Source organism: Bos grunniens, chromosome 21 (genome assembly GCF_055505025.1).
Source record: "Bos grunniens cultivar Pamir isolate PY7600 chromosome 21, Bosgru_T2T1.0, whole genome shotgun sequence".
NCBI lineage: Eukaryota > Metazoa > Chordata > Mammalia > Artiodactyla > Bovidae > Bos > Bos grunniens.
Window position 1 is genome coordinate 24,806,824 of NC_141185.1, and position 22,309 is coordinate 24,829,132.

The 22,309-nt window shown below is 37.9% G+C and overlaps 1 protein-coding gene and 1 pseudogene across 2 annotated transcripts in view; one reads left to right on the plus strand and one right to left on the minus strand.

The window, feature by feature from the left end:
• The window catches only part of LOC147349248 (histone-lysine N-methyltransferase SETMAR-like), a 152,740-nt gene that overhangs the window by 29,625 nt on the left and 100,806 nt on the right, over positions 1-22,309 (minus strand). Inside the window, exon 2 of one of the 2 annotated variants that reach the window (XR_015149737.1) lies at positions 982-1,163. The exons of the other annotated variant lie outside the window; for it this stretch is intronic. The gene's annotated coding sequence lies outside the window, so the exon portion shown is untranslated. Of the gene's footprint in view, positions 1-981; positions 1,164-22,309 lie in introns of those variants that run through there. 2 annotated transcript variants of the gene reach the window in all.
• On the plus strand, positions 11,335-11,865 carry LOC147349250 (ankyrin repeat domain-containing protein 26 pseudogene; annotated as a pseudogene).

Genomic DNA, 22,309 nt, shown 5'->3' on the forward strand with positions numbered 1-22,309 from the left:
TGGTGTCATCTGCATATCTGAGGTTATTGATATTTCTCCCAGCAATCTTGATTCCAGCTTGTGTTTCTTCCAGTCCAGCGTTTCTCATGATGTACTCTGCATAGACATTAAATAAACAGGGTGACAATATACAGCTTTGATGTACTCCTTTTCCTATTTGGAACCAGTCTGTTGTTCCATGTCCAGTTCTAACTGTTGCTTCCCGACCTGCATACAAATTTCTCAAGAGGCAGATCAGGTGGTCTGGTATTCCCATCTCTTTCAGAATTTTCCACAGTTTATTGTGATCCACATAGTCAAAGGCTTTGGCATAGTCAATAAAGCAGAAATAGATGTTTTTCTGGAACTCTCTTGCTTTTTCCATGATCCAGCAGATGTTGGAAATTTGATCTCTGGTTCCTCTGCCTTTTCTAAAACCAGCTTGAACATCAGGAAGTTCACGGTTCACATATTGCTAAAGCCTGGCTTGGAGAATTTTAAGCATTACTTTACTAGCGTGTGAGATGAGTGCAATTGTGCAGTAGTTTGAGCTTTCTTTGGCATTGCCTTTCTTTGGGATTGGAATGCAAACTGACCTTTTCCAGCCCTGTGGCCACTGCTGAGTTTTCCAAATTTGCTGGCATATTGAGTGTAGCACTTTCACAGCATCATCTTTCAGGATTTGGAATAGCTCAACTGGAATTCCATCACCTCCACTAGCTTTGTTCGTAGTGATGCTTTCTAAGGCCCACTTGACTTCACATTCCAGGATGTCTGGCTCTAGGTCAGTGATCACACCATCGTGATTATCTGGGTCGTGAAGATCTTTTTTGTACAGTTCTTCTGTGTATTCTTGCCATTTCGTCTTAATATCGTCTGCTTCTGTTAGGTCCATACCATTTCTGTCCTTTATCGAGCCCATCTTTGCATGAAATGTTCCTTTGGTATCTCTGATTTTCTTGAAGAGATCTCTAGTCTTTCCCATTCTGTTGTTTTCCTCTATTTCTTTGCATTGATCGCTGAAGAAGGCTTTCTTATCTCTTCTTGCTATTCTTTGGAACTCTGCATTCAGATGTTTATATCTTTCCTTTTCTCCTTTGCTTTTTGCTTCTCTTCTTTTCACAGCTATTTGTAAGGCCTCCCCAGACAGCCATTTTGCAATAAGATATGCTTATATGTGGAATCTTAAAAAAAAAAAAATTATATCGATGAATTTATATACAAAACAGAAGTAGACCCACAGAAAATAAACTTACGGTTACCAAAGGGGAAAGGGGCGGGGAGGAATAAATTAGAAAGTTAGGATTAACATGTACACACTACTGTATATAAAATAGATAACCAACAAGAAGCTAGAGTACTGGGAACTATACTTAATATTTTGTAACAACCTATAAGGGAAAATAATCTGGAAAAAAAATTATATATATATATATAAAACAATCACTCTGCTGTATACCAGAAACTAATACAACATTGTAAGTCAAGTATATTTAAATGAAATAAATTTTAAAAATTAAATTAAAAATAACAATTTTAAAAGTAGTTGACAGATGATGATACGGCCTTAATTATTCAAATATTGAATGGATTTAAATGATTGATTGCTGAACTATATTAGTATAGTGTCTCTATAAGTGCTTTTCTCCCCATGTTAAGCAGTGAAATAGATAGTTGACACCTTCTTAAAAACTGGGAAGTAGAAAGAAAATTTGACTTTCACTTGGCCATGAAAGACTGCCTGTTGAAACTGAGATTCACTTCAGAACCTGTAAGCAATTGGAAAAGAGTGAGCTTGAACTAGAAAAAAATGATTTTCAATGGCATCAGATGCCACAATGGAAGGCATTTTAATTTGTTGTGCAGGAAACACGACAGCTCTTTGCTCTCAGCCGTTCTCATGTTCCCAATCACCAGCCCCAAGCTCTGTCTTCTAAGATACTTCTCTCATCAAATTCTTTTAGCTACTTCTTCAGCTCAGTCTATAACCCTCCTATCTATAAACACTAAAACCTTTGTGAAGGCTGCACAAAGACTTCATCTTCCTGATTTTATAGAGATCCTTCTATCTGAAAACCTACTGCCTTACTTCCAGACTCAAAAAGATATTATTTTATGGAGTTGGTTTATTGCTCATAAAACAAGTAGATTTCAATTCTAACACTGTCATTTAATGAAGAGGTGATCTTGGAAAATTTACTCCATCTCTCTGAGTCTCAACGATCTCTAAATTAGGTATCACAATGCCTACATCATCTAATGAGAACTGAATTGAATGTGATGAACTAATATTCTCAACAGCGCTGGCTCTTACTTGTGCTCACTATTGATTTTTTTTCTCTATCGCTATTTATATACTTGGTGTTGCTTGTAAACTCAAGGGTAGAGACTATCTAACCAGTTTAGGATATAGCCAGGACATGGAACCAACCTAGATGTCCATCAGCAGATGAGTGGATAAGAAAGCGGTGGTACATATACACAATGGAGTATTACTCAGCCATTAAAAAGAATACATTTGAATCAGTTCTAATGAGGTGGATGAAACTGGAGCCTATTATACAGAGTGAAGTAAGCCAGAAGCAAAAACACCAATACAGTATACTAACGCATATATATGGAATTTAGAAAGATGGTAACGATAACCCTGTATACGAGACAGCAAAAGAGACACTGATGTATAGAACAGGCTTATGGACTCTGTGGGAGAGGGAGAGGGTGGGAAGATTTGGGAGAATGGCATTGAAACATGTGAAATGTCATGTATGAAAAAAAAAAATTCTGAAATAATAACGATGGCTGTCTACATGGCTGGGGGAAAAAGGCCTTCTCAATTTTTATCTATAATTTAAATAAATCCCATTCATATGCTTGAAAAGAATGTGCATATATTTTGCAGCTGTATATACCAAGTCCAAAAGAGTCAGACACAACCTGGTGACTAAACAACAGACTAAGTATTATATATATGGTATATATATATATATATATAATATATATATTATATATTCCTCCTTCCACATATATATGGTCAAAGTGTTAGTTGTGCATCATGTCCCACTCTTTGCAACCCCAGGAACTATATGTAGCCCACCAGGCTCCTCTGTCCATGGAATTCTCCAGGCAAGAATACTAAAGTGGGTAGCCATTCCCTTCTCCAGGGGATCTTCCTGACCCAGGGATCGAACTCAGGTCTCCTGCATTGCAGGTAGATTCTTTTACCGTTTGAACCAAGGTAATTTATGATATTTCTCTTTGCAGTCTCTCATTTATACTCCGAACAGTTTGAGACTTTGTCATAGGTGCATGTAAATTAAAACATTATCTGTTCAGATAACCAAATGTCTCAGAAGTATACAGTATCTCTCTTTAACTGTAGTGATGTTTTCTGAGCTAAAGTCTGCTTTGTCTGATGTTTTCTTCTAGACACGTCAACTATTATTTGATGGGCATTTACAACATATGTATTTGACTTCAACCTTTTTTATCATGTTTTAAGGGTGTCTCCACTTAACAGTAGCTGGATTATTTTAACCAGTCAGATAATCTTTAACTTTTAATTGGAGCATTTAGTCCTTTTCAGTTCAGTCGCTCAGTCTTGTCCGACTCTTTGCGACCCCATGGACTGCAGCACGCCAGGCCTCCCTGTCCATCACCAACTCCCGGAGTTTACCCAAACTCATGTCCATCAAGTCGGTGATGCCATCCAGCCATCTCATCCTCTGTCGTCCCCTTCTCTTCCTGCCCTCAATCCCTCCCAGCATCAGTCTTTTCCAATGAGTCAACTCTTAGCATGAGGTGGCGAAAGTATTGGAGTTTCAGCTTTAGCATCCGTCCTTCCAATGAACACCCAGGACTAATCTCCTTTAGAATGGACTGGTTGGATCTCCTTGCAGTCCAAGGGACTCTCAAGAGTCTTCTCCAACACCACAGTTCAAAAGCATCAATTCTTCGGCACTCAGCTTTCTTCACAGTCCAACTCTCACATCCATACATGACCACAGGAAAAACCATAGCCTTGACTAGAGGAACATTTGTTGGCAAAGTAATGTCTCTGCTTTTTATATGCTTTAGTCCTTTTACATTTGTGTAATTGCTACTATACTGAAAATGAAATCTACCATCTTCAAAAGTGTTTTTCATTTGTCTGATCTGTTACATTTTCTTTTTTTTAATTTTAGATTGATTTCTCATTTTTATGTATCAAATTCCCCCCCTCTACTAATTTAAAATTATACTCTTTGCTTATATTTTTTATTAATTCTTAAATTATATCACAAATTTTTAATTTATCAAAGGTTATTTTTAAAATATTAAGAAAGTTAGAAAACTTTAATGCATTTACTCTTTCTGACATATGTTACTATTGTTTTGTATTTTTAAAAATCTACATCATTATTATTGTTTTTCACAGATAATATTCCTTAGATCTACCTTCAAGTTTCCACTGTCTTGACTTTCAATTCTTTCTTGTATCTCAGATTTCCAGGGTGGGATCATTTTTCTCCTGCCTGAAGAACATGCTTGAAAGTTTCCTTCACTATAGACTTGCTAGGAGCAAAATATGTTCGCTCCAGTGTGTCTTTATCCACCTATAGAATTCTAAGCTATTTTCTTTTAGCACATTGAAAATAACATTTCACTGTCTTCTCTTTCCTGTTTTTCACTTGTGAAAAGTCAGCTATCAGTATATTGTTGCTCTTTTGAAAGTAATTTATCTGTTTCTCTGGCTGCTTTTTTGTGTGTGTGTGTGTGTGTGTAATAAAGTTTTATTAAAGTATAAAGGAGATAGAGAAAGCTTCTGACATAGGCATCAGAAGGGGGTAGAAAGAGTACCCCTCTGGCTGCTTTTAATATTTATTCTTTGTCTTTGGTTTTCAGACATTTTATTTCAATGGGCTTAGATATGGTTTTCTTTTCATTAATCATACTTTCATAAGACTTCTTAAAATCAGTGACATGAAGTCTTTTGTCAGCTTAGAAATTCCTCAGCAGTTAACTCTTCAAAGAATTGTTTTATCTCATTCTCTTTCTTCTCCTTCTAGAAATGTGGCTGAACCCATGTTAGACATTCTCACTATATCTTCTGTTTCTTTTATCCCCTCTTCTTTTCCCCTCTGCAGGCTACATTCTGGATCATTTCCCTTGATGTATCTTCAGATTCATTAAGTCTTAAAGGTGTGTCTAACCTACACTTAAAATCTTGTTGGGCTTAAAATTTTTATTTGTAAGTTTACTCATAAAAAATATTTTTATTTATAAAATATATCTATATATTTTTGTTTAAAATAAAGTCACAATATTAAACTCACAGTAAAATTGTACTTGGTTCTTTTTTCAAATTCAGATTTGCTGTTTACTTTCTATAGTTTCCTGTTCTCTGTAGAAAGCATCAAGCTGGTATTTTACATCTTTATCTTTTATTTTTTTCTTTACATTTTTAAATATCACCATCATAATTGTGCTATAGTCCATGCCTCATAATTCTAATATTTAAAGTCTTCATGGGTCTGTTTTTGTTGTTTGCTGTCTCTGATGACTCTTGTTCATTTAATCTGGCTTCCTCGTGCACCTGATTATCATTGAGAAGACAATACATTCTCATATTCTGCCAGATACGAGAATGTGCTGATCATCATATTTGACAAATTATTTATAGAAATTATTTAGGCCTATGATAAAAGTATCTTCCTCAAGAGCAGACCTGTATTTCTTTCTGCCAAGCATCTGGAGACACTGCCAAACAACAATTATTTTAACCCAGGTTCAAGGCTTTGAGACTCATTGACCTAGGCAATTTGAATACAAGCAGTAAATACTCAAGGGCTTTGGAATCTCAGTATCTTGTGGAGAAAGGTCTTCCATTAGACCTCCTGTCGTGTACAAGTCCTGGAGTTTGCTTTTTGTCTACTTTGCACTCGGCAAGTCCATCAAGACAAATACTGTCGTCATTTAGTCACTCAGCTGTGTCTCTTGCAATTCCATGGACTGCAGCCCGCCAGGCTCCTCTGTCCATGGGATTTCCCGGGCAAGAATTCTGGAATGGGTTGCCATTTTCTTCTCCAGGGGATCTTCCCGATCCAGGGACCAAATCCACGTCTTTTGCTTAGTAGGTGGATTCTTTACCACTGAGCCACCAGAGAAGCCCAGACAAATACTCTGATTTTTGCCAATCAGCAAATTCCCTCAGGGCAGAACATATTTGGATTCCCGTTTCTCCTTCACCTTTAGTCTGGTAATTCCAAACTACCTTTTCATATCCTTTTATACTTGAAGAATAAATTTTAAATCTGGATCTTTTAGTTATTTTTGTTGGGAGGATTAATCTAGTTTACCAGAACCATTCAATCGACTTACATTTTAAACTTTTTTGGTGACTATTAAGAAAATGTCCTTCAGAAAGGTTGTACATGTTTAGGCTTCTATCAGCAGGCTTAGAAATGCCTTTTCTTTACCTTTTTCCCTTAACTATATATTTTGCCACTTATGAGAAAAAAACATTTCCAAGTTGAATAAGGAAAAAGTCCTGCTTTTACTAAGTATCTATACTTATTTAATTACCAATGAAATTTAATGCTTTGTGGTCTGTTTATTTAAATTGTATTTTACTATTTATAATTTAACTTATTCAAAAATTTCTGTTTTTTGTTTTTATTAGGTCCTTTGGCTACTATAAAGCTGCTACCCACCAGCAAACCTACATCAGTTGTTAAAATATTAAACTACTTCCATAGCCAATCAGCAAATAGCCATCATCTTCCAAATGGCCTTACCTTGGCTCACGCAGACATTTCAGCCTCTCCCAAACACCACTCACTTGCTCATTTTCCATCAGTTAAAGAGTTAATGTCCAACATACCAATAGGCCTTTAGAGCCTTACCCTTGCTCAGAGCCCTGGCCATTGTCAGTTCTGACTGGTTAGTAGCTATTATGTAGATATTGTTAAACCTTTTAATGTAACATATGTGCATGTATATTGAAAGTACTTTTTTTTATGTGACTGACAAGGGCTTAATTTCCAAAACATACCAAATAGCTCACATAACTCAGAAACAACAACAAAAAATATCCAGTTGAAAAATGGGCAGATCTAACCAGACATTTCTCCAAAGAAGATGTAATGGATAGCCAACAAGCACATGAAAAGATGCTCAACATTACTAATTTTTAGAGAAAAGCAAATCAAAACTACAATAAGTGCCACCTCACATTGGTCAGAATGGCCATCGTTAAAAAGTCAACAAATAACAAATGCTGGAGAAGGTGCAGTGGAAGGGATCCTTCCTACACTGCTCGTGAGAACATAAGTTGGTGCAGCCACTATGGAACACAGTATGGAAGTTTCGCAAAAAACTAAAAATAGAGTTGCCATATGATCCAGCAATCCTACTCTTGGGCTTATATCTGGACAAAACTATAATTCAAAAAGAAACGTGCACACCTATGTTAATAGTGGGACTATTCACATTAGTCAAGACATGGAAACCTACATATCCATTGATAGATGAATATATAAAGAAGATGTGGTACATATATACAATGGATTGCTACTCATTAAAAAAAGAAGGAAATAATGCCATTTGCAGCCACATGGGTGGACTCAGAGATTATCGTACTAAGTGAAGTAAGTCAGAAAGAGAAAGATAAAAAAGAGAAAGACAAATACCATATGATATCACTTATATGTGGAATCCAAAATATGACACAGATGAACTTTTCTATGAAACAGACTCACAGACACAGAGAACAGATTTGTGGTTGCCAACAGTGGGTGGAAGGGATGGAGTGGAAGTCTGGGATTAGTAAACGCAAAGTTTTATATATATAGTGGATAAACAAGGTCCTATTTTATAACACAGGGAACTCTATTCAATATCCCGTGATAAACCATAATGGAAAAAATACGAAAAACATATATATATATGTATATACACACACACACACATATATATAACTGAGTCACTTTGCTATACAGCAGAAATAAACACAACATTGCAAGTCAATTATACTTGAATAAAATATATTTTAAAAAATGTAAAAGGAAAAAGTCCATTTTACAATAAGACTTTAAAAACACATCGTGCTGTATTCCTTTGTCCTTCCCTATCCTATTTCCTTAATTTTTATTTACAATTAGTTTCAGTTTCTCTCAAAATTATTACCATCACAACAGCTATTTGTTCTTTTTCTTGCACTTTGCTTTATTCACAAAACAATTTGTTTTGGAAATCATTCTACATTATGACTCATAGGTCCGCCCATTTCGTTTGTTTTATTTAATTGAAGTATAGTTGATTTACAATGTTGCGTTAGCTTCAGGTGTACAACAAAGCAATATGTGTGTATCCAGAAGTATGTATGTATCAACAAGTTGGTGCAGCCACTATGGATTCTTCTCCCTTGTAGGTTACTACAAAGTACTGAGTATAGTTCTCTGTGCTATACAGTAGGTCCTTTTTGGTATCTATTTTATATCACCTATTTCTTTGTAACTACTGCATAATATTCCCTAGTGTGCATATGCCATTGTTTATTTCACTGTTGCTCTGTGTTCACACTTAACAAAGTGTGATGATTAATATCCATGTCCCTGTGTCTCTGAGTCTATTTAAGAGTGTTTTCTCTAGGGTAGATACAGAGTAGTAGAAATGCTACTACTACGTTAGCTATGCTGCATTCTCAGAGAGAATGCATATTTTAAAACTTGTATCAGATGTTAAAAAAATATGTCTTCCAAAATATAGTTCTAGTTTACAAGCTGTGAAATTGTGATTTATAATAAGAAATGTACATTTGATCTTCATCCTCATTTCTGGCACCTATAGCTATTTGCTGTTAAATGATCTCTCAGCTTTTAAAAATCTATAAAGGAATTTAGCTACAAATCTATAAGATTTTTATCAACTTTATTATGTTTTGAAAACCTATCAAGCTTATGATTGTCTATGTTAATATTTTTAGCAGACATCACAAATTATAAAATTTCTAAGTATTAGTAGAAGCCAGAATAAAGTAATAGTTCATTTTGGACAAGAAGTAAAGTATTTTGAATTTTTTTGCCATGATGTGTGGCATGTGAGATCTTAGTTTTCCAACCAGGGATTGAACCTGAGACCCCTGCATTGGAAGAACAGAGTCTTAACAGCTGGATTGCCAGAGAAGTCCCTGAACTAATTTTTATTTATGATCTGTTATCTCCTATAGAAAGAGTAAATGAATTTTTGTGCACTAAATCATTTTCATATTTGTTTACCATATTGATCTATAAAGATACCAACTCTTTTATGGTCTTCTGCCAAATATATCAGTTAGCTATTATGATCCATTTTTTATGATTACTTTGTTTTAAATCTGATAACCTCACCATTGCATTGTTATCCAGGCAACATCTTCCTAGCATTTCAATTATCTTAATCTCATGCAGACCCACATCAAAAGCTTTTACAAACATTTAGATATATTGTTTGCCCATGGAGTTTTCTTTATCCACAAACTTGAGTAATTTTATAAGATCAAATAAATCAGATTTGCCTGGCATAATCTGTCTTCATAAACAAATGCTGTCCGCTGACCATCACATTGTTATCTAAATGATTTCAGATCAATTTGGTTTGCTCTAACTTGGGCAATTGCATTCTGCCAGCCCCAAACTCCCTCTATTTTTCAATTGGAGACATTATTCTTCCTTTCACTTAACAAAGTGTTCTGTAAAGCAAGCAGGCAAGTATCTGAACCAATAAAGCCTAGTTTCCTGAAGATTTGTGTCTGATAGGCTAACTGCAACTATGTATTATATCCATGTCATAGCTTTAGCTGGTGACATTATTACCTAAATCATTGTACTAGATGTCATAAGTAATATTTTGTGTTACATCAATGGGAAAAGTAGGCAACACAAAGAAAGTTTTTCATGTGTATGTCTAGGACCATCCTAATGCTAGATTCCCTGCAATAAAATCAGATTTAGTTGGAATCAAGTTTTACATCAGAGGTTAATAGTGAGATACACTGGATGTGAGATGATTTCACTAGAAGACTTGTTATATATTGTACTAAGGCAGAATGATCACTGTGCTTTAGCTAAGAAATATGGTAATTCTACAATTAGTCCTCCATATCCACACGTTCCACATCTATGGATTCAACCAATTGTGGACCAAAAATATTTGGGAAAATATTCCAGAAAGTTCCAAAAAGTAAAACTTGCATTTGTCACGCTCTGACTACTTATATAGAATTTATATTGTGTTGGGTATTATAAGTAATCTAGAGATGATTTAAATTGTATGGGAGGAGGTGCATAGGTTATATGCGGATACTATACCATCTTATGGGCTTCATTGGTGGCTCAGGTGGTAAACAATCCACCTGCAATGCAGGAGACCTTGGTTCAATTCCTGGGTTGGGAAGATACCCTAGAGAAGGAAATGGCAACCCACACCAGTGTTCCTGCTGGAGAATCCCATGGACAGAGGAGACTGGCGGGCTATAGTCTATGGGGTCTCAAAGGGTCGGACACGACTGAGTGACTAAGCATGCATGCACCCATGCCATTTTACGTAAGGGACTTGAGCATCTGCAGATTTGGATATCCACAGGGTCCGGGAGCCAACTCCCTTCAGACATCAAGAGATGACTATATTTCAGGGTAAATGAACAAACTATTCATTACTCATCACTTCACTGAAAAAAATCTATAAATTTATTCATTCTATTCCTCTTACTTACATTTATATAATGCCTGTGAAATCTGTGGTTTATCTCTTTATTTGACATTGACCTAAAATGCTAACTTGGGGGCAATCAAAAGAGGCACTAGGCTGGCTTGCATACAGGTTTTGAAAAGGAGGCCCTCCCGGTTCCTTTGGTGCTTCTTTACTTTAATTTCAACCACACTCAGCTTGAACTGCACAGTTCTTAGTTGAAAACAAAGAAACCCAGATTCCAAAAGTCAGTCATGATGTCCAGGGAATAATTCACACACTTGAAGAACGTTTGTGTGGTGAAGGAAATCCACAGCCTGCTGGGGCTCGCACTGCCCCAGGAAAGCTGGGACTGGGAGCCCCGAGGGTCTGGGCCCTGCGGTGGTGGCAGCAACAGTGGCAGGAGCCCCAGTGCGATTGCCACAGCAGCCGCGAGACAACTTCCACCAGAACTGGCAGATCCCCTAAAAATGCAGTCTATGTTGGAGGCTTCACTGGAGGTCACGTCATGTGATGGTGCTAACTTAGAAGATGAGGTACAGGACTGAAAGAAGGTACGTCAACTCACAAGTCAGGTACAAGCAGCATGTAATGCTTTAATGAAGTCAGGTGGAACTCAGAATTAAAGACTTGGAATCTGAACTCTCCAAGATGAACATTTTTCAAAAAGATTCTAACAAAGCAGAGTTGGAAAAATATAAGCAACTCTACCTAGAAGAACTAGAAGTTAAAAAGTCATCGGCAAATACACTAGACAAGACTAAGGAGAGGCTGGCAGGGGTCAGTACCAAACGTGGGATGGATAAACAGCAGGACAGATCTTGCCTCAGCATTCTCACCAGGAGGCCAGTCCTGGAGTCCCCTTGTGTTGGAAATTTCAATAATACTTTAGTGCTCAATGGAAATCTTACTCCAAGAGCAAATGTACTGCTTTCTACCTCAATTCCGTGCCCTTCAAATAACAGCATGGAGACTTACTTGACCAAGATGCAGTGGGAATTGCGAAAGAATATAACTACAGAACTAGAAAAAACTGTTGCTGAATTTAAATCTGGATCCTACAGAGTGTCTCCTCTAGGATCTACAGTTGAGTCAAATCTATATCAGGACCTACTTTTGAAAACATCACAAGAATATGTGCACATTTTGAAGGAAAAAAAATATGATCTGAAAGATAAATAGTAAAAGTTTCCCTACTGGACTGTTTTCATGACATTTTAGTTGTTTCCCATTAAATATGAGAAAATCTTTATTAAAGGGAAATATTTTTGTGTGCATAAGAAAAATGTATACAGTATTTTTAGCCATGCTTCTCTGCATCTAACTTCCTTTTAAGCAGATTTAAAAACCAGCACTGTTGAGTTTTACATATGCAAAGTGAAAGTGTAGTCACTCAGTCATGTCTGACTTTTTGCGACCCAATAGACTGTAGCCCTCCAGGCTCCTCTGCCCATGGAATTCTCCAGGCAAGAAAACTGGAATGGGTAGCCATTCCCTTCTCCAGGGGATCTTCCAGCCCCAAGGATCAAACCTCGGTCACCTGCATTGCAGGTAGATTCTTTACCATTTGAGCCACCAGAGACGCCCTCTACAAACTCAAACCGAACCCTAATACCAGCTGTTTAAACAGCACCCAAACAACTAAATTTGTCATTAATATTTAGTGGTGCAGATTTATATTTTTTTTGTATTTTCCAGTTTATATCACTATTTATAGACCTAAAGATTTAGATATTGCTGTTATGGCTACTGTCAATGTTCTCTTGATGAATGTGAAAGAGGAGAGTGAAAAAGTTGGCTTAAAGCTCAACATTCAGAAAACTAAGATCATGGCATCTGGGCCCATCACTTCATGGGAAATAGATGGGCAAACAGTGGAAATAGTGTCAGACTTTATTTTGGGGAGCTCCAAAATCACTGCAGATGGTGATTGCAGCCATGAAATTAAAAGACGTTTACTCCTTGGAAGGAAAGTTATGACCAACCTAGACACCATATTAAAAAGCAGAGACAGTACTTTGCCAACAAAGGTCCGTCTAGTCAAGGCTATGGTTTTTCCAGTGTCACGTATGGATGTGAGGGTTGGACTGTGAAGAAAGCTGAGTGCCCAAGAACTGATGCTTTTAAACTGTGGTGTTGGAGAAGACTCTTGAGAGTCCCTCGGACTGCAAGGAGATCCAACCAGTCCATCCTAAAGGAGATCAGTCCTGAGTGTTCCTTGCAAGGACTGATGTTGAAGCTGAAACTCCAATACTTTGGCCACCTCATGCAAAGAGTTGACTCATTGGAAAAGACCCTGATGCAGGGAGGGATTAGGGGCAGGAGGAGAAGGGGATTACAGAGGATGAGATGGCTGGATGGCATCACCGACTCGATGCACATGAGTTTGGGTGAACTCCGGGAGTTGGTGATGGACAGGGAGGCCTGGGGTGCTGTGATTCATGGGGTCGCAAAGAGTCGGACATGACTGAGTGACTGAACTGATCTGAATTATTCATAGTGGCATAAAAACTTACTATATGTAACTTTAAACACTGATTCATAGATCATTCCTCACAGAGAAATTTAAAAAAAAAAAAGAACGTTTGTGTAATTTTTTTCCTTTGAGGCCCTTTGGATAAGCATTTGTAGCACCAAACCCACATGGCCCAAGCAGTAATCTGGAAAAAGACATTAAAAGCAGCGTCAGTAAACAGAAAACTATTATTATTTACTCTCTAAAGGTATCTTCTTTACTAACAGAGTATAGTTCAAGTTTTCCTGTCGACTAAGGAGTAAAATGAGTAGCATTTCATTTTACAGTAAATATCTATAAGATGAAATTAACATATTCTCTTATCTTCTTTGTTATTATTAAGTTGGTTTTGTTTTGTTTTTTCACTTAAGAACATGATACGTCATGAGATCAACCATACTAACATCTTTCTTGGTTTTTGAAAATTGCCATTGCTAAAATACCAACCATACTTGTTTAGTAAAAGCAAATACTCTGTGTGTGTGAGCATGTACCCATGGGCATGTGTTTGTGATGGAAATGATTATTAAAGAAGTCAGTATTATTATGAGAGAATAGGATAGAATGACTCTATTGGCTATGTTTCCTTTACTTCCTTTCTATTTCCCCAGGGACCTTCCATGGAGATAATTAGAATATTGGCCTGGCTATTATTGTCTAATACAGTTGTCAGTCATTGATAAAACTGTTTTCTGCCTTCATGCACTGTAACTATAACACTTGTATATAAGGACTGTTCTGCTTTCCAATAAAGTAAATTTTCCCTAAAGCTTGTTTTTGTTAATATTTTGCTAAGGAAGGGAGGTTTCTGAGAGAAGACAGAAATGCAAAGAAGATTAAATAAAGAAAACTTCAACATTTTCAACTCGGATTCCTCATCTGAACTATAATACACAGAAAATTTCTTTATTCTCTCAATTCTCTCAAGGGTAGTACAAAATTAGTACTTTTCTAGATACACAGGAAAAAAGTTAATTTATTAGGGCTTAATTCTCCCCTAGACCAGGTGAGAAATATAATTCCAGCTGGGAGTTTGGGACTAGCCAACCCAAACTATTATATATAGAATGGATAAACAGCAAGGTCCTACTGAGTAGCTCAGGGAACTATACTCAATATCCTGTGATAAACCATAATGAAAAAGGAAAAAAAGAATAGATATACACGTGTGACTGAATCACTTTACTGTACACCTGAAACATTGTAAATTATACTTTGATTGAAATTTTTAATTAAAACATGCTAGCAGAGTAATGCTCAAAATTCTCCAAGCCAGGCTTCAACAGTACATGAATAGTGAACTTCCAGATGTTCAAGCTGGATTTAGAAAAGGCAGAGGAACCAGAGATCAAATTGCCAACATCCACTGGATCATCAAAAAAGCAAGAGAGTTCCAGAAAAACATTTACTTCTGCTTTATTGACTATGCCAAAGCCTTTGACTGTGTGGATCACAACAAACTGGAAAATTCTTAAAGAGATGGGAATACTAGACCACCTGACCTGCCTCCTGAGAAATCTGTGTGCAGGTCAAGAAGCATCAGTTAGAACTGGACACGGAACAACAGACTGGTTCCAAATCGGGAAAGGAATACGTCAAGGCTGTATATTGTCACCCTGCTTATTTAATTTATAAATACCCTGCTATTTATTTATATGCAGAGTACATCATGAGAAACACTGGACTGGATGAAGCACAAGCTGGAATCAAGATTGCTGGGAGAAATATCAATAACCTCAGATACGCAGATGACACCACCCTTATGGCAGAAAGTGAAGAAGAACTAAAGAGCCTCTTGATGAAAGTGAAAGAGGAGAGTGAAAAGCTGGCTTAAAACTCAACATTCAGAAAACTAAGATCATGGCATCTGGTCCTATCACTTCATGGCAAATAGATGGGGAACCAATGGAAACAGTGAGAGACTTTACTTTATTGGGCTCCAAAATCACTGCAGATGGTAACTGCAGCTATGAAATTAAAAGACGCTTGCTCCTTGGAAAAGCTATGACCAACCTAGACAGCATATTAAAAAGCAGAGACATTACTTTGTCAACAAAGGTCCATCTAGTTAAAGCTCTGGTGAGAGTTGGACTATAAAGAAAGCTGAGCCCCGAAGAATTGATGCTTTTGAACTGTGGTGTTGGAGAAGACTCTTGAGAGTCCCTTGGACTGCAAGGAGATCCAACCAGTCCATCCTAAAGGAAGTCCTGAATATTCATTGGAAGGACTGATGGTGAAGCTGAAATTGCAGTACTTTGGCCACCTGATGCAAAGAGCTGACTCATTTGAAAAGACCCTGATGCTGGGAAAGATTGAAGGCAGGAGGAGAAGGGGGTCGACAGAGGATGAGATGGTTGGATGGCATCACGGAGTCAATGGACATGAGTTTGAGTAAACTCCATGAGTCGGCGATGGACAGGGAGGCCTGGCGTGCTGCAGTCCATGGGGTCACAAAGAGTCAGACACAACTGAGCAATTGAACTGAACTGATTATTCTTTAAATAGTCATTGTAATTTCAAAATAAAAGTTGAAACTCTTATGTAAACAGCTTTAATAGTTTCAATTGATCATAAATAAAGAGATTGGTTTATTCCCTTCAAAAGGTTTATTGTGCTTAATCATTTGAAACTAGTTTAAAAATGAAAGCAGCATTGTAACCTCAAATCTTTTTTGGAATGCTAGTTTTAAAACAAGACCCACATGGTATATTCATGAGCATTAACTATTTGAAAAGTCCTAACTAGGTGTCAAGATCAAAAGGTTTTACAGGGAACTCTGCCCAGTGTTATGCAGTAGCCTGGATGGGAGGGAAATTTGGGGGAGAACGGATACACGTATACTTAGGGCTGAGCCCCTTTGCTGTCTACCTGAAACTATCACAACCCTGTTAATCGGCTATACCCCAATACAAAATAAAAATCTTTTTTAGAAGATCAATAGGCTTTATTCCTAGTTTGGTCAGAAACTTATTGATAGACAACCTAACTTTCTAAATGTTTTAACTTCAAACACTCTATTGAAAAATATAAAAACAAATCACTATAAGCACCATATTTCTCACTGAGAATGTTGAGACTTACGTCTTTAAAGAAGATGAATATGTATTTATATCCTTTATATATATTTTATAAATAAACTAGGATGGTGACATTTATTCTTAGTGAGCTACTGCATCTGTCTTCCCTGGGCAGAACCCTTTTTAAAAAATTCCAAAATGAAAGAGGACACAGAAAAAGCAGTATCTAAAAGGCAAGGAATAAAAGGAAAAGAAATACGTGAACAAATAACACAGTGGAGCCAAGATATACTAGATATTCATTAGTGTATTTTCAGAGTCCACACAATGCCCGTATTTAACATTTCAACGGAGAAAGTCTATATAGATATATTCTGTAGATACACAGTACACAACTCTGAACATATTTTGGACAATTATGTGTGAAGTCCTCATCACAACCATTTTCGCTGAACAACTCTACTATGAGTGGCGGATTTTCTGAAACTGAAATTGCTATTTGCACGATGTGGTGCATTGAAGCAATTCAAGGCTTTCATTCCACTTCACTGGAAATGAAGATTCACTATATTAACGTGCTCTAGACACTTATGTGGTGTGAAATTATGCCCCTCAATTACAAATTCTTCCAGCCTTCTCTCTCTTGGCTTCTCTATTTTCAAGTCTTATTTCAAATACTCCACAAAATATTTGGCCTCACTTGGCATAAAAGAAGCAAACCTCTGTGCCTCTTTTCCCCACCTTTCCATGGAGATAATAACACTTGCCTGTCTCATAAAGATATTGTGAAGCATAATATTTTGTAAAGCACTTTAAAAACCTTAGCTATGAAGGCTAATGGCAATAAGAACTGTATTGTCATCTATTCCTCCATTTCCTCTCAAGCTGGCCATTTTCTTTTTGTCTTTGTTTGTTTAAATGTTAAGAAGAAATATTGTTTTGCTATTGAATGTTGAGGCTTAGCTTTATTTCCTTCAACTTCTTTCTTTTTTGATTTCTTTATGACCCTCTTCTGGTTTCATGCCATCAAATCAGAGTTTGCTTCCAAGAACCCACCTAGAACGGACTCAAATGTTATCTGTTTTATGGCTAAATGACCTGCATATGGTCTAATCTCACAACCAAGGATCCTCCAGAAGACTAATTCAGGACTTAAGGCTTCGCGGCAACATTACTGGACACCGTTACCACTACAGAGTCACCTATTCATGCTCTGGCTCCACCACACCTATATTTGTATCAACTGAACAGATTCTCTTGACACTGTGAATGCCCTTGAGGCAGGGGACAGAGTCTGCCTACTTATTTCCAAGCTCAAGGTAACCCAGGTGTGGAGAACTGCTCGACAAGCTTCCAGGGGTTCATCTGGATGGCTTCATGTCTCTGCAAGCCAAATCCTGACTGAATTCTTCTCCCTGGAGCTGCTGATAAGATTTTAAGGTATGAGGCCTTTTTCTGTCTCCTATATAACCATGACTTCAGAAAAAAAGGTACTCTTAGAATGCATTGAAGTATGATGATGAAGGAACACAAATCAAAGTGAATTAAGGAGTACATAAAGTACATAATGAAAGGATGATGTTGAATAAGTTACTAAGCTAGAGAGGCCTTGAGTTGGACAGACCCAAGTTCCTGTCCTGGCTCGGCAATTTGCTAGCTGTGTTACATTGAACAATTTACTTAACCTCTCTGAACCTATTTCCTCATTCTTAAAATATTACTTTCCTTGAAGAGTTGTGAAGATAGTTTTCCTGTGAATAATACTAACACATATCTGACCTAGGGCTTCCTAGGTGGTGGCTAGTGTTAAAGAATCTGCCTGCCAATGCAGGTGACATATGAGGTGTGGGTTCAATTTCTGGGTCAGGAAGATCCCCTGGAGTAGTCAATGGTAACCTGCTCCAGTATTCTTGCCTGGAAAATCCCATGGACAGAGGAGCCTGGTGAGCTACAGTCTATGGGGTCACGAAGACTTGGATACAACCGAGCACAACAGCAGCCAGGACCAACAACCATACCTGACCTAAAGTAAAAGCTCAATAAAGGGCATTATTAGAAAGGACACCATGGAAAATTATGAAAATGAGCAACTATAGAGTCATCTTAACTAAAGTAAGAATGAAACACTTCTGAAAAGAGCCTCAGGGAAAGCCTAGTAGAACAAGAGGGAGGTTTTTCCAGTGACTAGGCTAGAAGTCACAACTTTCTGTTCCATTTCACTCTAAGGTGGGCTCAGGGGATGAAAACCTTTGTAAAAGAATTACAAGCCAAGAATATAAAACCACTGAGTTTGAATAAAACGCTGTTCAGTTTTCTATAGGGCTACTTCCTGAGAAGGAGGAGCCATAGATGTCACAAAGCCTTCAATGACCTGCTGCTGCTGCTGCTAAGTCGCTTCAGTCATGTCCGACTCTGTGAGACCCCATGGACGGCAGCCCACCAGGATCCCCCATCCCTGGGATCCTCCAGGCAAGAATACTGGAGTGGGTTGCCATTTCCTTCTCCGATGCATGAAAGTGAAAAGTGAAAATGAAGTCACTCAGTCGTGTCTGACTTCTAGCGACCCCGTGGACTGCAGCCTACCAGGCTCCTCTGTCCATGGGATTTGTCAGGCAAGAGTACTAGAGTGGGACGTCACCTTCTCCGCTTCAATGACCTAGGCAGTGGCAATAAAACAGGAAAGAAGGAGTATGATGCAGCAAACATTTCAACTTATTTAAAGTTTCACGTCTTATTCCTAAGGCTGTGTGCAGGAAAAGTAGGACCAGGTACTTGGCTCTATCTCAGAGTAATGGTTTCTTCTAGAGTTTGGGGAATGAGGGCATTTCCTAGATACAGATAAAAGGAGGCATTGTTATTCTGCCTCCTCTACTCCCAGATTCTTTTTAGGAAAAGAAATTGGAGGAATAGCAAAGAATACACTTTAGATGCAGTTGTTCAGGTATCTCAGAAAAACATGATCTTAAAATGTCTGGAAAATATGATTCCATAACACAATAGGAGAAGATCATGTAGCTGCTGTTTCCCTCTGAACTGCGCAAAGAATGAAGTCACAGAAAGAGTCTTAGAAAAACTGGAGATACAGAAACAGACAGACAGACAGATTGGTAGTAATAGACTGACAGAAATCAGTATTAGTGAAATCCATCATAGGAGGGCTCTCTAGGGTGAAGGATGTTAAACTTCATGCTTCAAAAGAGATTAAAAACATATCTGAAGTGACAGCTCTTGATCGATCAGTCACATAAATAGGTGATGATTTGCTAGTGGGGAGAAACAAAGTCTTTCGTTTTGTCTCAACCTACCTGAGCTAATACAAATAATTGCAGCTGACCCCTGAACACCACCAGGGAGTCTACTTATCAGCTGATTTTTTTCAGCAGTAAATACTGCATGATCCAATCTGTGGCTGCTTGTTTGAATCTGAATATACAGAACTGCCTGTTGGAAGGAGCTGTATATAGGGAGTGTGTGCTCAGTTTGCTCAGTCGTGTCCGACTCTTTGCAGCCTCATGGACTGTAGCCTGTCAGGCTCCTCCGTCCATGGGGTTTTCCAGGCAATAATACTGGAGCAGGTTGCCATTTCCTACTTTAAGAGATCTTCCCAACCCAGGATCAAACCCACATTCCTTGTGTCTCCTGCATTGGCAGGTGGATTCTTTACCACTGAGCTACCTGGGAAGCCTGAATATAGGGAAGGCAATATAAATCATATACAGATTTTTCACTGCTGGGGGAGGGGGTGCCCCTAATCCCCACATTGCTCAAGGTCAACTATATTATGTTTCCCAACAGAAGCATTGACAATTAGGAATTTTAAGATTACCTATGTATGGATGTGAGAGTTGGACTGTGAAGAAAGCTGTGCGCCAAAGAATTGATGCTTTTGAACTGTGGTGTTGGAGAAGACTCTTGAGAGTCCCTTGGACTGCAAGGAGATCCAACCAGTCCATCCTAAAGGAGATCAGTCCTGGGTGTTCATTGGAAGGACTGATGCTGAAGCTGAAACTCCAATACTTTGGCCACGTCATGTGAAGAGTTGACTCACTGGAAAAGACTCTGATGCTGGGAGGGATTGGGGGCAGGAGGAGAAGGGGATGACAGAGGATGAGATGGCTGGATGGCATCACCGACTTGATGGACATGAGTCTGGGTAAACTCCGGGAGTTGGTGATAGACAGGGAGGCCTGGCGTGCTGCGATTCATGGTGTCGCAAAGAGTCGGACACGACTGAGCGACTGAACTGAACTGAACCTATTAAGAAAAGAGATTGATGTCTACTGTCAGATGAATGGATAAAGAAGATGTGGTGTATATATATATGTATGTGTTTGTGGAATATTACTTAGTCATAAAAAAGAATGAAATAATGCCATTTGTAGCATCATGGATGGACCTAGAGATATCATATTAAGTAAAGTAAGATAGAAAATGGAGAAGGCAATGGCACCCCACTCCAGTACTCTTGCCTGGAAAATCCCACGGATGGAGGAGCCTGGTGGGCTGCAGTCCATGGGGTTGCTGGGAGTCGGACACGACTGAGTGACCTCACTTTCACTTTTCACTTTCATGCATTGGAGAAGGAAACAGCAAGCCACTCCAGTGTTCTTGCCTGGAGAATCCCAGGGACGGGGGAGCCTGGTGGGCTGCCATCTCTGGGGTCGCACAGAGTCGGACACGACTGAAGCGACTTAGCAGCAGCAGCAAGATAGAAAAAAGCAAATATCATATAATATCACTTATATGTAGGATCAAAAAAAAAAGATAAAAGTGAATTTATTTACAAAATAGAAATAGACTCACAGGCATAGAAGTAAATTTATGGTTACCAAAGGAAACGGGGGAAGGGATAAATTAGTTTGGGATTAACGGATACACATTGCTACATATAAAATAAATAACCAACTGTAGAGCATAGGGAACTATACTGAATAACCTATAAGGAAAAGAGTCTGAAAAAGAATAGGTTTGTATACACACACACACATATAACTAAATCATTGGGCTAAAATTAACACAACATTGTTAATTAACTATACTTCAATAAAAAGAAAAGAGATTAGACAAATAAATGGGGCAAGAAAGCATGTAGCTCAGGATACAATGCCATTTTTTTTAATCATATGTATGTTAAGCAGCTGACAATGTGGACATTTTAAGCAACCGTGACATGAGCTAAATGTTTTGGGAAGTCCTAATCAGTACCACTGCATGAAGCTTTCCTTCTAGTTTTGTGCTTAGTGTGTTGCTGAAATTCAAGAAGTCCTTGGTAGAAAAATAATTATTTGGCTATTAGATTATAAATAATGGCCATATTATGGGCCAGGTAGTTTTTATTTCCCTTTTTGTGAATGCACGTGTAATGAGAGGACCCTGGAAAGAGGAAGGGTTTCTTTCTAGCCTGTCGTAAAAACACTCAACTTGTTTAGCCTCAAGACATATTATGCAATTTAGTATTTGAAAATACACTCAATTTTTACCATCTCTATAAAAAGGCAAAATGGTACTCACAGATTTTTCTGTAATTCTTAATTCTGGAACAGTGAAATTTTAATTCTCTTAAGTTATATTTCTCATCAAGTAAATTAAGCAACTCAAATGCAAACTTTCCCTTTATTTCAGTTCTTCTGATTTTTTACAAAATTTATAAATTTGTACCTTTAGTTTCTGCTTGAATACATTCTAGACTGTGTTTTTCTCTTTGTTATTGCTATTGCCTTGATTTTTTTCTTTGTATGTTTTGGTGGATAGAATATTATAAACTCCTGTGACTATGAGAACCCACATCTTTCACATTTGCTATCATCCATAGCATCTAAAACAACTGTGTACTCACTGCATATTCATTGGCTTAAATTGAATAACATGTCTAAAAAGGATTTTTAAGGTCCTATGTCCATTTCTCTGTTTTTAGAACCATACATCAGTCTAGGGAAATAAAGTCAGTCCTTCCGATAAGCCCCAGGAAAAAGTGTCCACCACCTGCAAAGGCAATCCTGTGAAAGTGTGAGCTGCTCAGTCATGTCCGACTCTTTGTGACCCCATGGACAGTAGCCCACCAGGCTCCACTGTTCATGGGATTTTCCAGGCAAGA